Source organism: Aquarana catesbeiana, linkage group LG06, assembly GCF_042186555.1.
Source record: "Aquarana catesbeiana isolate 2022-GZ linkage group LG06, ASM4218655v1, whole genome shotgun sequence".
In the NCBI taxonomy this organism is placed as follows: Eukaryota; Metazoa; Chordata; class Amphibia; order Anura; family Ranidae; genus Aquarana; species Aquarana catesbeiana.
The window spans coordinates 381650889-381665697 of NC_133329.1; the positions used below are offsets into that span (position 1 = coordinate 381650889).

The 14809-nt window shown below is 44.3% G+C and overlaps 1 protein-coding gene across 2 annotated transcripts in view; it reads right to left on the reverse strand.

The window, feature by feature from the left end:
- The window catches only part of THSD7B (thrombospondin type 1 domain containing 7B), an 807368-nt gene extending 803794 nt beyond the window's left edge, over positions 1-3574 (reverse strand). For both annotated transcript variants that reach the window (XM_073634254.1, XM_073634253.1), the window contains exon 1: positions 3266-3574. The gene's annotated coding sequence lies outside the window, so the exon portion shown is untranslated. The remainder of the gene's footprint in view (positions 1-3265) is intronic.
- Between the last annotated feature and the right edge of the window lie 11235 nt (positions 3575-14809).

Below are 14809 nucleotides of genomic sequence, written 5' to 3' on the forward strand. Positions count from 1 at the left end.
GATGTTTTAGGGAATGAGAAACAACTGCATGATCCAATATTGTAGTGTGAGTCAACATGCAGAACCACCGGATTTTTAGGGACTGAGAAACTACAAGTCCAAGCAGTGCAAGCCAACATGGAGGATCACCTGATTTTTAGGGACGGAGTAACTACAAGTCCAAGCAATGCAAGCCAATATAGAGGATCACCTGATTTTTAGGGACGGAGTAACTACAAGTCCAAGCAGTGCAAGCCAACATGGAGGATCACCTGATTTTTCAGGGACTGAGGAACTGCAAGTCCAAGCAGTGCAAGCCAACATAGAGGATCACCTGATTTTTAGGGACGGAGGAACTACAAGTTCAAGCAGTGCAAGCCAATATAGAGGATCACCTGAGTTTTAGGGACTGAGGAACTACAAGTCCAAGCAGTGCAAGCAAACATAGAGGATCACCCAATTTTCAGGGACTGAGGCACTACAAATACAAGTCCAAGCAATGGGAACCAACGTGGGAAATCACTGATTTTTAGGGACGGAGGAAATACAAGTTTAAGCAGTGCAAGCCAACATAGAAGATCACCTGATTTTTTGGGACTGAGAAACTACAAGTCCAAGCAGTGCAAGCCAGCATAGAGGATCACCTTTTAGGGACTGAGGAACTACAAGTCCAAGCAGTGCAAGCCAACATAGAGGATCACCTGATTTTTAGGGACTGAGGAACTACAAGTCCAAGCTGTGAGAACCAACATGGAAAACCACTGGATGTTTATGGACAGAGGGACTAAAAGTCCAAGCAGTGGGAGCCAACATGGATAATTGCTGGATTTTTAAGGACAGAGGGACTACAAGTCTAAGCAGTGCAAGCCAAAATATAGAACTGCTGGATTTTTAGGCACTGAGGAACTACATGTCAAAGGGGAACTAACACGGAGAATCACTGAATTTTTCGGGTCTGAGGAACTGCAAGTCCAAGCAGTAGGAGCCAACATGGAGGATCACCTGATTTTCAGGGACTGAGACTCTAAACTGTGGGAACAAACACGGATATTTGCTGGATTTTTAGGGTCTGAGGAACTACAAGTCCAAGCAGTGCAAGCCAACATATAGAACTGCTGGATTTTTAGGGACTGAGGAACTACAAGTCCAAGAATTGAGAACCAACATGGATAATCACTGGAATTTTAGGGACCAATGAACTACAAAACAGCCTTTAAGGTTCCAAGGCACCATAAACCATACCAGCATTTCTCTGCTTATAATTCATCAGTATTTTGATCTTTTGATGGGCAGTTGCCAATCATTCCTTATTTCCAGGGACTGAAAGGCTTGCCTGGAAAAGCCAATGTTTTTCGTACCTATATTAGTTGCCAAGGCATCCTGGGACTCGTGGTTCCACAGAGACTGACGGGGCATGAGATTTCTAGTACAAGCACTCATCCAGGTTCTAGAATCTGCTGGGACTTATAGTCCCCCAAGCCAGCAATGCACCCTATGGCTTGCCCCTCCAAGGCAGCTTGGGGTTCAATGTTCTCCAGAAACTGACAGGGCTTTTAATATCTAGTGCAATCATCCATTAAGGGGCTGAAGTCTGCTGGGATTTGTAGTCCCTCCAACCAGCAATACCCTTGGGCTTGCACGTCCCTTCAACTGCAAAGGCATCCTGGGATCAAAGAAACTGACGGGGCATGTGATTTCTAGTGCCAGCATTCACTCAGGTGTTAAGGACTGCTAGGACTACTAGTGCCTCCACCCAGCAATGCACACTATGGCTTGCATGCCCATCCAGCCATTGAGGTATCCTGGGACTTGTGATTCTACAGAATGGCATGTCATACCTACTACAATAATTCACACAGGGGATGGAGTCTGCTAGGACTGGTAGTCCCCCCGACCAGCAATGACCTTTGAGGCTTGCACTTTCCTCCAGCTGCAAAGGCATCCTGGGACTTATGGTTCTCCAGATATCTATATCTAGCACAATCACTCATCCAGGAGCTCGGATCTGCTGGGACTTGTAGTCTCTCCAGCTATCAGTGTACCCTGTGGCTTACACCTCTAAGGAATCCTGAGACTTATGGTTCTACAGGACCTGACATGGGATGTCATATCTACTCCAATCATTTGTCCAGGGGCTGGAGGAAGCTGAGACTGGTAGTCCCTTCAACCAGCAATGGCTTTAGAGGCTTGCACTTTCCCCCAGCCGCAAAGGCATGCTGGGACTTATGGTTCTCCAGATGTCTATATCTAGCACAATAGCTCACCGAGGGGCTGACATCTGCTGGGACTTGTAGTCTCTGCAGACAGCAGTGCACCCTGTGGCTTGCACCTCTAAGGAATCCTGGGACTTATGGTTCTACAGAAAACGACAAGGCATGCCATATCTAAAACAATAATTTACCCAGAGGCTTGAGTCTGCTGGGACTCATAGTTCCTCCAACAGGCAATGCTCTTAGGGGCTTGCACTTTCCTCCAACCGCAAAGGCATCCTGGGACTTATGGTTCTACAGAACCAGAGAGAACATGCCATATCTAGCAAAATCACTCATCCAGGGGCTGACGCCTGCTGGGTCTTGTATTCCCAACGGCCAGTGGTGTGCCCTGTGGTTTGCCCCTCCAAGGCACCCTGGGACTTATGGTTCTACAGAACCAGAGAGAGCATGCCATATCTAGCAAAATAATTTAACCAGGGGCTGACACCTGCTGGGTCTTGTGTTCCCAGTAGCCAATAGTGTGCCTTGTGGCTTGCCCGTCCAAGGCATCCTGGGACTTATGGTTCTACAGAACCAGAGAGAACATGCCATATCTAGCAAAACCACTCATCCAGGGGCTGACGCCTGCTGGGTCTTGTATTCCCAACGGCCAGCGGTGTGCCCTGTGGTTTGCCCCTCCAAGGCACCCTGGGACTTATGGTTCTACAGAACCTGACACGGCATATCATATCTCCTCCAATCATTTATCCAAGGGCTGATATCTGCTGGGACCGGTAGTCCCTCTGTGTTGCAGTGCAATCTGTGGCTTGCTGTCAAAGCGTCCTGGAACTTGTAGTACCCCAGGATCTGACTTTGTCAGTGTACAACAACTCCAGCTTAAGTATCAACGCGCTCCAAGCATATTCCTTAACCAGAGCAAAGTGCGATACAGGCGGAGTGCAGTAACCCCCAGCAACCAATCAGATGAACGCCAAAAACCCGACTGACTGCACTTTGCGCCTTTCTCTGCATGATTAAATCTAATGATGGTCAGAAGACCCCCTAAGGGCTGCACACAGTCACAGGTCACTTACCTTTAATCAAAGACCTGCTGCTGATGGAGAGAAGAACTGAACATCTTGCACAAGGCGAGCGAGACGCAGAGACGGAGCCTCAGAAAGTCAGCAAAGTCACCGGCTTCTATGGAGAAGGAATCCGAGGGATGGCTGGCTGCAGATGTGAGCGTATCCTCATGGTTGGATGGTGTCAGGAGCCATTCCTGCAGGGAAGAAGAATAATCCAGCTTTAGCGGAGAGAAGAGGGAGAGCGCAGAGCGCACAGCACACAGCGTGCAGCACACAGCACAAGCTCTGCTACACTGAATCCCAGCATCCCAGCCTGGTCCTCACTATCTGCAAGACACACCTCCAAGCTATGATGCCATCCATCTCCTGCCAAACCAACGTGCAGCATAATCAATGCATGGAATCTACACCGAGGACGCAGCCAGGACCTCCCTATGGGCACCTGTGGGCCAATTCCTGGGGGGGGGGGGGGGGGGCTCAGGGGGGATGATTTACTAAAGGAGTGGAGCATGCTCACTCTCTAAGCGATTTTTCGCTTACTTTAGAGAAGGAGGTGAAACAAAGAGGAAATGCGCTTTGCAAAGACTAGACAATCACGTGCAAAGGAAAAACGAAAAAGTTATTTAACCCAAAAACAAAAATGTTACATAGTCAAGTTATACAAAGACACAAGTCAATTTTATTCAACAAAAAAAAAAAAAAAAAAGAAAACATCCGTATACACAATCCCACACCCACAGCCTATCCAGAGGAAGCAAAATAAAACCCCCCAAAAAACAAAATGTAATTTATGGCAGTTTACAATCCTTAAAGGGTAAATCCACTTTCGTGGGGGAAATAAAAACATCAAGTAAAGAAAAAATAATTTAGAGTATACAATTGTGACACAATTCATATTGTAATTGAATGTTATTAATAATTACCTTTCCTTTTCAACATACCTCCCAAGATTTTGAGACCAACAAATGTAAGTAGGCATAGGACACGCCCCCTGCCACACCCCCTTAAAGGAGAATTAACCAAAAAAAAGGTTCATTAAATCCACAAGGACTTTTTTTTACCACTACTATTCCTTTATATTGGCTTTTAAAATGTACAAATGCAGCAATTTAGAAATCAGATGAAAGGTTTAGCACTGGGAAACACTTTTTGAAAGATAAAAAGTACATTTTATATACATCTATATAGATCAGACCAAAATGAGGGACGAATGAGGTGGCATGAGGGACAGAGGGACATTGTTCCAAATCAGGGACAGTTGGGAGCTGTGTTTTCAATCTGCAGCTCTGTAATTTTCTTTAAATGCAATATGGCTACCTGAAGGTGTTCTGTACACAGAATCTATATGGAACGCATACCTCCCAACTTTTTGGGATAGGAATGAGGGACACTTATTAGCAAAAGTATACAGGCATAGGACACACCCCCTGTCACGCCCCCTTAAAGGAGAATTATACAAAAAAAAAAAAGATTAGTTAACCCTTTCATGCCTATTCCTATTTCTGACATTTGTTTCTTACAAGTTAAAATCCATATTTTTTTATAGAAAATTGCTTAAAACCCCCAAATATTATGTTTTTTTTTAATCAGAGACCCTAGAGAATAAAATGGCGATCATTGCAATATTTTATGTCACACGGTATTTGCACAGCGGTCTTTCAAACGCAATTTTTGGGGAAAAAAGACACTTTCATGAATTTAAAAAATGAAAAAGTAAAGTTTTAGTCCAATTTTTTTTGCATATTATGAAAGATAATGTTATGCCGAGTAAATAGATATCTAACACGTCATGTTTTGAAAGTGCGCACACTCATGGAGTAGCAACAAACTACGGTACCTAAAAATCTCCATAGGCGACGCTTTAATTTTTTTTTTTTTTTTATGGTTACCAGGTTAGAATTACAGAGGAGGTCTTTTGCTAGAATTATTGCTCTCACTCTGACGATCTCGGCAATACCTCACATGTGTGATTTGAACACTGTTTACATTTGCGGGCGCGACTTACGTATGCCTTTACTTTACTGCACAAGCACACAGGGATGGGGACGCTTTAAAAATTTTTTTTTTACATTGTCCCTTTAAAAAAAAAAATTCTGGTCACTTTTATTGCTGTCACAAGGAATGTAAACATCCCTTGTGGCAGTAATAGGCAGTGACAGGTACTCTTTATGAAGGGATCGGGGGTTTAAAAGACCCCAAATACCTCCTTTGCACTTAAAAGTATTCAAAACGCCAAAATTGATGACTCTGAATACTGTCATTTTTTTTTAATCGGCGCCGTTGGCAGCCGCGTAAACCGGAAGTGACGTTGTGACGTTGCTTCTGTGATTTTACATCGGAGACCCGATCGGAGCCGAATCCGGCTTTGTTTGGGTCTCAGCCTAGGTTGCGGACGCTGGTGGTGGTTCGGGTCTCCCGGTCAGACGGGAGGCTCAGAAAGAGCCGCGGAAGGCGGTGGGAGGGGGCTGTCCCCTCCCACTCCTTTAGGATAACAGCCGAGCAGCTTTTAGCCACTTCAGTTGTTATCACTAAAAAGCCGACCGCTAGCTTTAAAAAAGAGTACTGGGGTGATGCCTGCAGCTGCAGGCATCACCCCAGTATAACCCCTTCAAGCCGAGGCCGCATATGTGCGTACGGTTGGCGTGAAGGAGTTAAACCCATGATTTTCTGTGCAAAAAAAAGCACATCTGTTTGCAGCGTTTGGGATGGCACCCGCAAACGGGAAACGCATTTATTGTGCGTTTTGTAAACGCTGGCAAAAACATTTGTATCACTACCTCCGTAGGAGTTGCTGATGTCAGGGTTCCCCACTGCTGCACAGCCAGTCACACAGCATTTCCTTCTTGCATCCAGACACAGGAATCAGTCCTTTGGCTTGTTTTTGTTATTTTATTAGGGGATGATAACTTGGATGGGGTAAGAGATTATGGGAAGCCCAACTTGAAAATGTCCAACAATCAAAACCAGGGACAACTTCTTCCCTATTTACAGATTCCTCTTCTTCCTTCCTCCTGCACAAACTTGGTTCCCTTGTACGGCTTCTGCTGGTTCACTCCTGGAGGAACTAACAGGCTTTAGTTAGTTCAGCAACAGCCTATTACAGGCTAGGAACTTGCAGTCCCTTGGTAAAGTAGCACATGTGAAGTGCACAGCATCTCACACAACCTTCTGCCTCTCCGTAGACACTGATCCCAGTTCTACTGCTTGCAGAAATACTAGCCCACCTGGCTGCCATGAGCCCACCTGGCTGCTTTCTTTTCCAAGTCCTCCTGACTGACATACACATGGAGACTCCCCAGGGCAAGGTTGGATAAGGATTTGGCACATTGCTGTCTTCAAGAGAGCACTGCTACATCTGGCAGTCTCTCCCCTTGTCTGTCCCTGCACCGTGCTGATCTACTCACTGTCTCTTCTTGCTCTCTCTGCTGCCTCTTCGGTTGGGGTCCCTCCAACTGCCTCCTGTGGTAGGATCCTTCCAGGCCAGCCTCCCGAGCACCAGCCTGAGGTAAACCCCCTCCCCCCAGTAAAGGGTCCCTCGAGGGCCACCGACAGCCTCTCCTCAGCATCTTCCACTTGACTCCCCTGCTGGCATGGCTCATGTCTATTTAAGGGCTCCTTAGTTTCCTGCCAAGCCCCCAACCTGGAGCTTGGCTAAGGGCCCCTAAAAATTCAAGGCAAACCCTCCTAGCTTCCACCCACTATCTTTCAGGACATTCTTCAACATTCTGGAAATGGGGGGAGGCACCAGAGAGCTGCCAGGATGAGTCATCCAGCCCTGGCCTCTAATTACCCTGACCCAGATTCAATGACTACTTTATCCCTGGGCCAGAATATAGTTGCCTTACTCTAATTCTAGTAGCACACACTAGAAGGTGCTACATTTGCAACAAAGCTCACGTTCACTGTTAGGAATTTGAGCATTTGAGAAAAATGTTCTATCCAGCTCATTCCAATTTGCAGGTTTAAAAGAATGTCAATTTGACCCTTTAACCATTATAAAATTAAACAAACGTTCAGTAACATTTTTGTGCTAAATTCTACTAGTGTATGGACAGTTTTAGAGTATCTCTAGTCTGGATGGAGAATCAATGGAGACACCTTTGGACAGCGGCATTGTCAGTGTGGGGGAGGTTAGTGTTCTAGGTCAGTGGCGGCCGCTCCATACAGGGCGCAGGGACTCGGCCCCCCCCCCCAATCCATGTGCCCGGGTCCCTAATCTACATGCAGAGCACTGGATGCATGGATTCCAACTGGGTTTTTTTTTTGAAGCACAGGATTAGAGCCTGAGGCTATAATTGGCTTTAAAAAAAGGTGGGCTCAGGGTGCAGAGCAGTGCGCCCTGAGCCCACTCAGTTTTGTGACAATAGTGAATTAATATTCGCTATTGTCTTCCTGTTTCACCTCCCCACCTATCAGGAAGCGGGTCCTGAGATCCGTATTGGCCAGGGAGTCTTAGGACTACCAGCCAATCGGTTCTCAAGACCCATTTCCTGTTCAGCCAAGAGGAGAAGCAACAGCGCCGGAGGGAGGAGTAGCTGGAGCGAGGAGCAGCAGCCCTACCCCGTATCCTTGTCATCTGCTGCCCTGAGCCCACCCAGTTGTGTGACAATAGTGAATTAATATTCGCTATTGTCTTCCTGTTTCTCCTCCCGGCCAATCATGAAGTGCGAGGAGTGTGATTGGCCGATAGGAGACGCGATCGTATTGGCCGGGCAGGGGGAAGGATGTACAGGAAGAACCTGGACTCGGGAGATGCCTGCCCAGAGCGATCTCTCAGTGATCTGCATCAGTGCCAATTGAAAGCCCGACCATGTGAGTACCACCCACGGGGGTCAGGGGGGGGGTCCAGGTGGTTTGTTTGTACATGCGCTCAGAATGGCTAACAAAAATGTGCATGCACGCAGAATTCTTGGCAGAATGGTGACTAGGCATGCACATGCGCACAGGAATGTGCACAGGCTCACATCCAATGCATGTTGGCGCCAGACTGATCATTTAAGGGTTCTCCTGCTCATGCTCCAGTGTTGACTGATCTTTCAGCTCTTCCCTGTGTCCTGCTATTACTCTGCTTGTTACCTCTTTTGATTTGCCTCTGACCTGAACTTGGATCCTGCTTCTGCTCTGTTGCCAGTTCCTAACACCAGCTCCGTTCTTGACCATGTCTCTCTCTCTTATGACTTGGTACCTCGATGCCTGCCTGCTGCTGACCTTGGCTTTCCCTGTGTTTCCCTCACATCTGGAACCCGCAGTCTGTGAGTGCCCTTTTAACTTCGTCTGGATCTCATGCACAGCTACTGTTCCTTACCTGATGTTCTGCCAGCCTGCCAGGGTCTGCATCTCCTGCTAAAAGCACTCCTATCTACATCTGCCAGCACTCGTGTTCCTCCTGTCCCTTGGTGCCCTCTGTTCCACCTTCAGCGGGACCTGGGCTGTAGATACAAGAGGGGCCAACCTCGTAATTTCAGTCTCCGATCAGGTACGTAACAGGTGGCATGATATCCACTATATGTTTGTTAAGTTTTCCAAATCACAAGAAGATCCTGACAGCCCTGAGGAAGGAGGAGGAATTTCCCCCAAAACACATTGGCTTTACCTGTTACTAGACTTGTGCACAACGGAAAATTTCATTTAGTTTAGGTTCGTTGTCATTCGTAAAATACATAATTTCGTTCTGTTATATTCGTTATGTTACGTTTCTACGTTTTCGGATAATTCGTTATTATTCGCAGAGTGTTGATATTCGTTATACTGAATGTCGAATCAGGTCAGATTCATTCGATATATGCGCTATAATTTCATTTGTATTCGTTGAAATTCGATATTTATGTAAGTATATATATTCGTGATAATGATTCGTAGTTTGGAAAGTCGTTTGTTTTATTGAATCTATTAACACACACAATGACAATATCTCTTCTCCTCTGCTCAAATACAATATAACACCGTTCTCACTCAGTTCTCAGGAATGCACTTTGCCAGTAATCCAACTTCCATCACAAAATTAATCAGCTGATTGGACTGTAAGATTTACTTTGAGTTGACCTTTTGTTTCATTAGACATTTACCGAATCATGTCGAATTTATTTGTTATATCCGCTATAATTTCTTTTGTATTTGTTGAAATTCGTTATTTTTTATTCGGACATTTGAATGCATCCGAATGTCCGAAAGATGCAAAATTTGGCCAAATTTCGATTTGTTAGGAAACATATTGCACAAGCCTACCAGTTACCTTCGATAATCTTCTCAAATAGACCCTCAAGTGAGACAAACTTTTCTCCTGAGTCCTTCTCTATACCCATCCATATGTTTTCTGCTGTATGTCCTTGTTGTCGCTGTCAGAGAGTTAGCAACCCAAGACTGTGAAAGGGTCTACTGACTTTGCACCTTCATTGGGTATTAGCCTCCTGGAAAGAAGGACTCACTCTACAGTACAACCATCAATACCAAGCTTTGGTTTTGTTGGTCCAGCGCTGTGACTCACACACAACAGATCTTGTGTCTCCAAAAAAAGTAAGTAAAGACTTTCCAAATATGCCCAGACAGCAAAAAAAATAAATAAGCTGGAGTACCCCCAACAAAACTAAAAAAAAAGTTTTGGTTTTACATACACTTTAAAGACCAACTCCAATTTTGTCCCCCCGCCCGGTTTACTGCCTCCTATGTCCCTTGGGGTGGGGACATAGGAGGCAGTATAATACTCTCATTATAAAAAAAAATGTACACATTGTTTTTTGTGCAGGTGTATTTTTTTCCAAGGTGCCTTGAGTCCAGGCTTATGATGATATGTGTCTTCTCCTGTCCTCACTCCTCAGTAGTAGGTAGGTCCTAAATGCTGCAGAGAGAGGTGCTGTGTAATGATTTGCTGTCACTCTCTGCAGCATTCCCCTGTGATGCCTCCATGGGGTGGGCCCTTTATACCCCAGTATTAGTCAACCCATGAGCAGAACCATCCAGTGGACCAGATCACTTACTGTGAGGGACAGAGCCAAAAATAGGGTAGTGCAGTGAGAGCTACTTTTTGGGGAGCTTTAATAATAGGTTCACTGCAATATGGAGAAAGGGAAATATAATACGTCTGGTCAGTTTCCAAAAAACAGGCCATTTCTAAGTGCAAAAATTCCCAGGGGCACATCTTCAAAACCAGATCTCCTGCAGGCTTGGCGAAAATCTTCTACTTAAAGGTATTTTTCATTCTAACCACAAATTTATTAGAAGTGTCTTCAATTTAACTTTCTGTCTTTGTAAAGACAAGCTGCAGGATTCTTCTTCTAGATGCCGCCTACAAACACCTTTTTCACAGATTGCAAACTTTAGAGTCATGGAGTGTCTTTCATTTCCAATGTAACACCTAGAATTAACATTTCGGCTGGTTCTAGGAGAGTCTCCATGAATTATGGATTTTTTGTACCTGCCAGTAACATTCCTTGCAAGGAAGGTCTAATTTAGCATTGCAGCTGGATTTTATATCATTGAAAAAGTATAAGAGGAGCTTAAGGGCAGATATGAGCTAATGCTCACCAAATCCATCTTCATGTCTACTGGTAGGAACAGGCACCCCAAGCAGATCATTTTTAGAGGAACTAGTGGGTTGGCAACTTTTTCAGTGGAGATAAGGCTGCTGCTGGGCTTGTATGGTCATGTCCCTTATTTTCTTCTCCTACACCGGTTTGAACATGCATGATTGGGTATTCGTTGGGTACACAGTAATGTAAAAAAAAGCATTGGCATGATTAAATGTCTGATACCTCTGGCTAGACTTAAAGCAAATGCATAGTGTTTTTAATGTATATTTTCTTGCTCATTATCACTTGTTTACCATCTGTTGTATACAGAGCTCAATAGCTCAAGCTAAGGTTTACACACACCAATAAATTATTCAGAACAGGCATGATCGGACGCCTGATACCTCTGGCTAGCCTTAAAGCAAATGCATAGTTTTTTAAACATATATTTTATTTGCTCCTTATCACTTGTTGTTTTACCAGTCAGTTGTTTACAGAGCTTAACAGGCCAAGCTAAGGTTTATGCACACCAATAAATGAGTCAGAGCAGGAATGATTGAACGTCTGATACCTCTGGCTAGCCTTAAAACAAATGCATAGGTTTTTTGTATTATTTTTTTTTGCTCCTTATCACTTGTGAGTCTGTTTACAGAACTCAATAGCTCAAGCTAAGACTCCTCTCTCTCTCTCTCTCTCTCTCTCTCTCTCTCTCTCTCACTCTCTCTCTCTGTATATGTGTGTGTGTATATATATATATATATATATATATATATATATACTCTAATACTTTCTGAGTCTTACAGATATTCTGTTATATTATTGAAGCCAGAGACAGCCAGGCAATTAGTACTTTCCAGGGGAGATTTGCATTGGCAGCCCTCATATTTCTTTCACTTTAATCCTTAACCAATTCAGTAGCAGAGATTTTTTTTCGGTTCGACACATTGTATTTTTATGTTTTGTAGTCTACCCTAAGGTAGTATACATTGAGGGGAATTTACTAAGATTAGAGCAGCCAGAATCTGGATCAGCTGTGCATGGCAGCCAACCAGTCAGCTTCTAGCTTTCATTTTCGAAGCTCAACTTAAAGGGGTTGTAAAAGTTTGTTTGTTTTTTTCTAAATAACAAACATGTTATACTTACCTTCTCTATGCAAGGGTTTAGCACAGAGTGGCCTCGATCCTCCTCTTTTGGGGTCCCCCCAGCAGCGCTCCTGGCTCCTCCCCACATCGAGAGCCCCCTCAGAGACCCGCATTCCAGAGGGGCACCCATGCTGGCACGCTCCCCAGTTCTGCTGCTGTGTCCATTGTCACAGACAGCAGGACTCGGCCCCGCCCCCCGACTCCCATGTCACTGGATTTGATTGACAGCGCTGCTATCGATCAATCCAATGAGAACCTGAGACAGCGGCTGGAGCTGCTGTGCCCGTCCCTGTCAATGAAACGATTGGGATCAAGTAAAAAAAGGGGGGCTCTGGGGGCTGCTGCACTACATAAGGTTTTTCACCTTAATGCATAAAATGCATTAAGGTGAAAAACCTTGTGGGTTTACAACCCCTTTAACAAGCTGAAGATAGAAGCTGATTGGTTAATATGGGCAGCTGCTTTCCATCGATCCTGACTAGTCTCCCAGTTCCTTCCACTGAAAAACATCCCCACAGCATGATGCCGCCACCTCCATGCTTCACTGTAGGGATGGTATTGGCCAGGTGATGAGCGGTGCCTGGTTTCCTCCAGATATGGCACTTGCCATTCAGGCCAAAGAGTTCAATCTTTGTTTCATAAGACCAGAGAATTTTGTTTCTCATGGTCTGAGAGTCCTTTAGGTGCCTTTTGGCAAACTCCAGGTGGGCTGTCATGTGCCTTTTACTGAGGAGTGGCTTCCATCTGGCCACTCTACCATACAGGCCTGATTTGTGGAGTGTTGCAGAGTTGGTTGTTCTTCCAGAAGGTTCTCCTCCCTCCGCAGAGTAATGCCGGAGCTCTGCTAGAGTGACTATCGGTTTCTTGGTCACCTCCCTGACTAAGGCCCTTCTCCCCTGATCGCTCAGTTTGGCCAAACGGCTCGCTCTAGCAAGAGTCCTGGTGGTTCCAAACTTCTTCCATTTACAGGTGATGGAGGCCACTGTGCTCATTGGGACCTTCAATGCTGCAAAAATTTGTCTGTACCCTTCCCCAGATCTGTGCCTCAATTCGATCCTGTCTCGGAGGTCCACAGACAATTCCTTGGACTTCATGGCTTGGTTTGTGCTCTGACATGCACTGTTAACTGTGGGACCTTATAAAGACAGGTGTGTGTGCCTTTACAAATCATGTCTAATCAACTTAATATACCACAGGTGGACTCAATCAAGTTGTAGAAATATCTCAAAGATGATCAGTGGAAACAGCATGCACCTGAGCTAAATTTTGAGTGACTTGGCAAAGACTGTGAATACTTATGTACATGGGATTTTTTTTTTTTTTTTTTATGAATTTCCAAAATTTGGAAAAGTGAAACACTGTGAATACTTTTCGAATGCACTGTATGTACAGTTTATCTGTACATTCATACATAAGGATTTTGAAGATGAGGATATTGAAGATAGGGCAGGGATTGGGGTTTGAGTCAGACCACAGTGGACTGAGTATTTGGCACCATTATTAGAACATTTTCAGAAACTATTGTACCATGAGGTTTTAATCAAAGAAATGCATGAAGGAGGTGAAGAAGAAGAATAGACATAAAGGAAGAGTTTGCAGAAGAGCAACAAAAAAAAAGTAGCAGGAGGAGAAAGAAAAAAAAAAGGAGAAAAGATAAGCAAGGAGAAAGGTGATGGAAGGAGGTTGAGAAGGACCAAGTCAGGGGAGGGTGAGGAGGAAAGGAAATACTTAGGTTCCCTTCCCCCACAGGCCACCGGATATTTATCCAGCTCAAAGATGTAATGCTTGTTGAGATTGAGAATATAAAATCTACAGGGACCACATTTTAAGGATTTTCTCATGTGTGTCAGCAGAGATGGACGATAATGTTTTATTAATCAAAGTCCCATTCAGTTGAGAAATTCTGAGAAACAGACGTTATTATGAATCATAGCTTACCTGCCAGGACTGGAGGCCAGAGGGTCGGGAGTTGCGCTGTCTGTCACTGGAGGAATACAGGGTAAAAATAAATAATTAATATCAATAAACTGTTTTAAATTGTCATACAAATATATATTTGAAATCAAATCCTTATTATTTTTTGGCAATAACATGGTGTGGGCGCATTTATGCCAATCATAGACTGTGTCACGCCCCTCCAGCCTGTATCTCAGAATAAGAGGGAGGTGAAGTCTCCATTAATCTACATGTAATATCCCACCCCCATTGTGTTTATCTGGTTAGTGGGCATGGAGGAGGAGGGAGGGAGTGGGCCGTCATTTACCACTGTGTATACGCCCACTTCCCAGATGTGATAGGGAGGAACTGCTCATCAAAGAAACTCATTGAAAACTGAAGGCAATTGTCTAATAGTGGGTGCCTGCTCCTTTAGATACAGTGCAAATGCCCCTGAAAAACTCAGACCTCTTATTTAATTACATATAATGTACTTTTTTTTAAATGTGTAACTGCCCCTTTAAGTGTACCACCACTTCATAAAATGTAAAAATAGGGAGAAAGATCAAGCGCTTACACTCTAAAATCAAATGCTACTATCATATTAATCCGAACTCTCGTTTACAATGAAAAAGTCCCACACCACAATGTGAAAAAGACTTTTTCATCATACATGAGAGTTTGGATTATTATGATATGTTATATATTTGTGTTGTGGTATTTTTATGATTTTAGAGTGCCAACGTGTTTCGGGGGGAAAAAGCCCCCTTCTTCAGGGCTTGAACAGTCAACGTTAAAAAAAATAACAACAGAGTGTTCAAAGGGACTCTGTTAAGGCTTGATGAAGGGGGCTTTTTCCCCAAAACACGTTCACAATCTAAAATCACAAAAATGCTACAACACAAATATATAACACATCATAATAATCCAAACTCTCATTTATAATGAAAAAGTCCCACACCACAATGTGA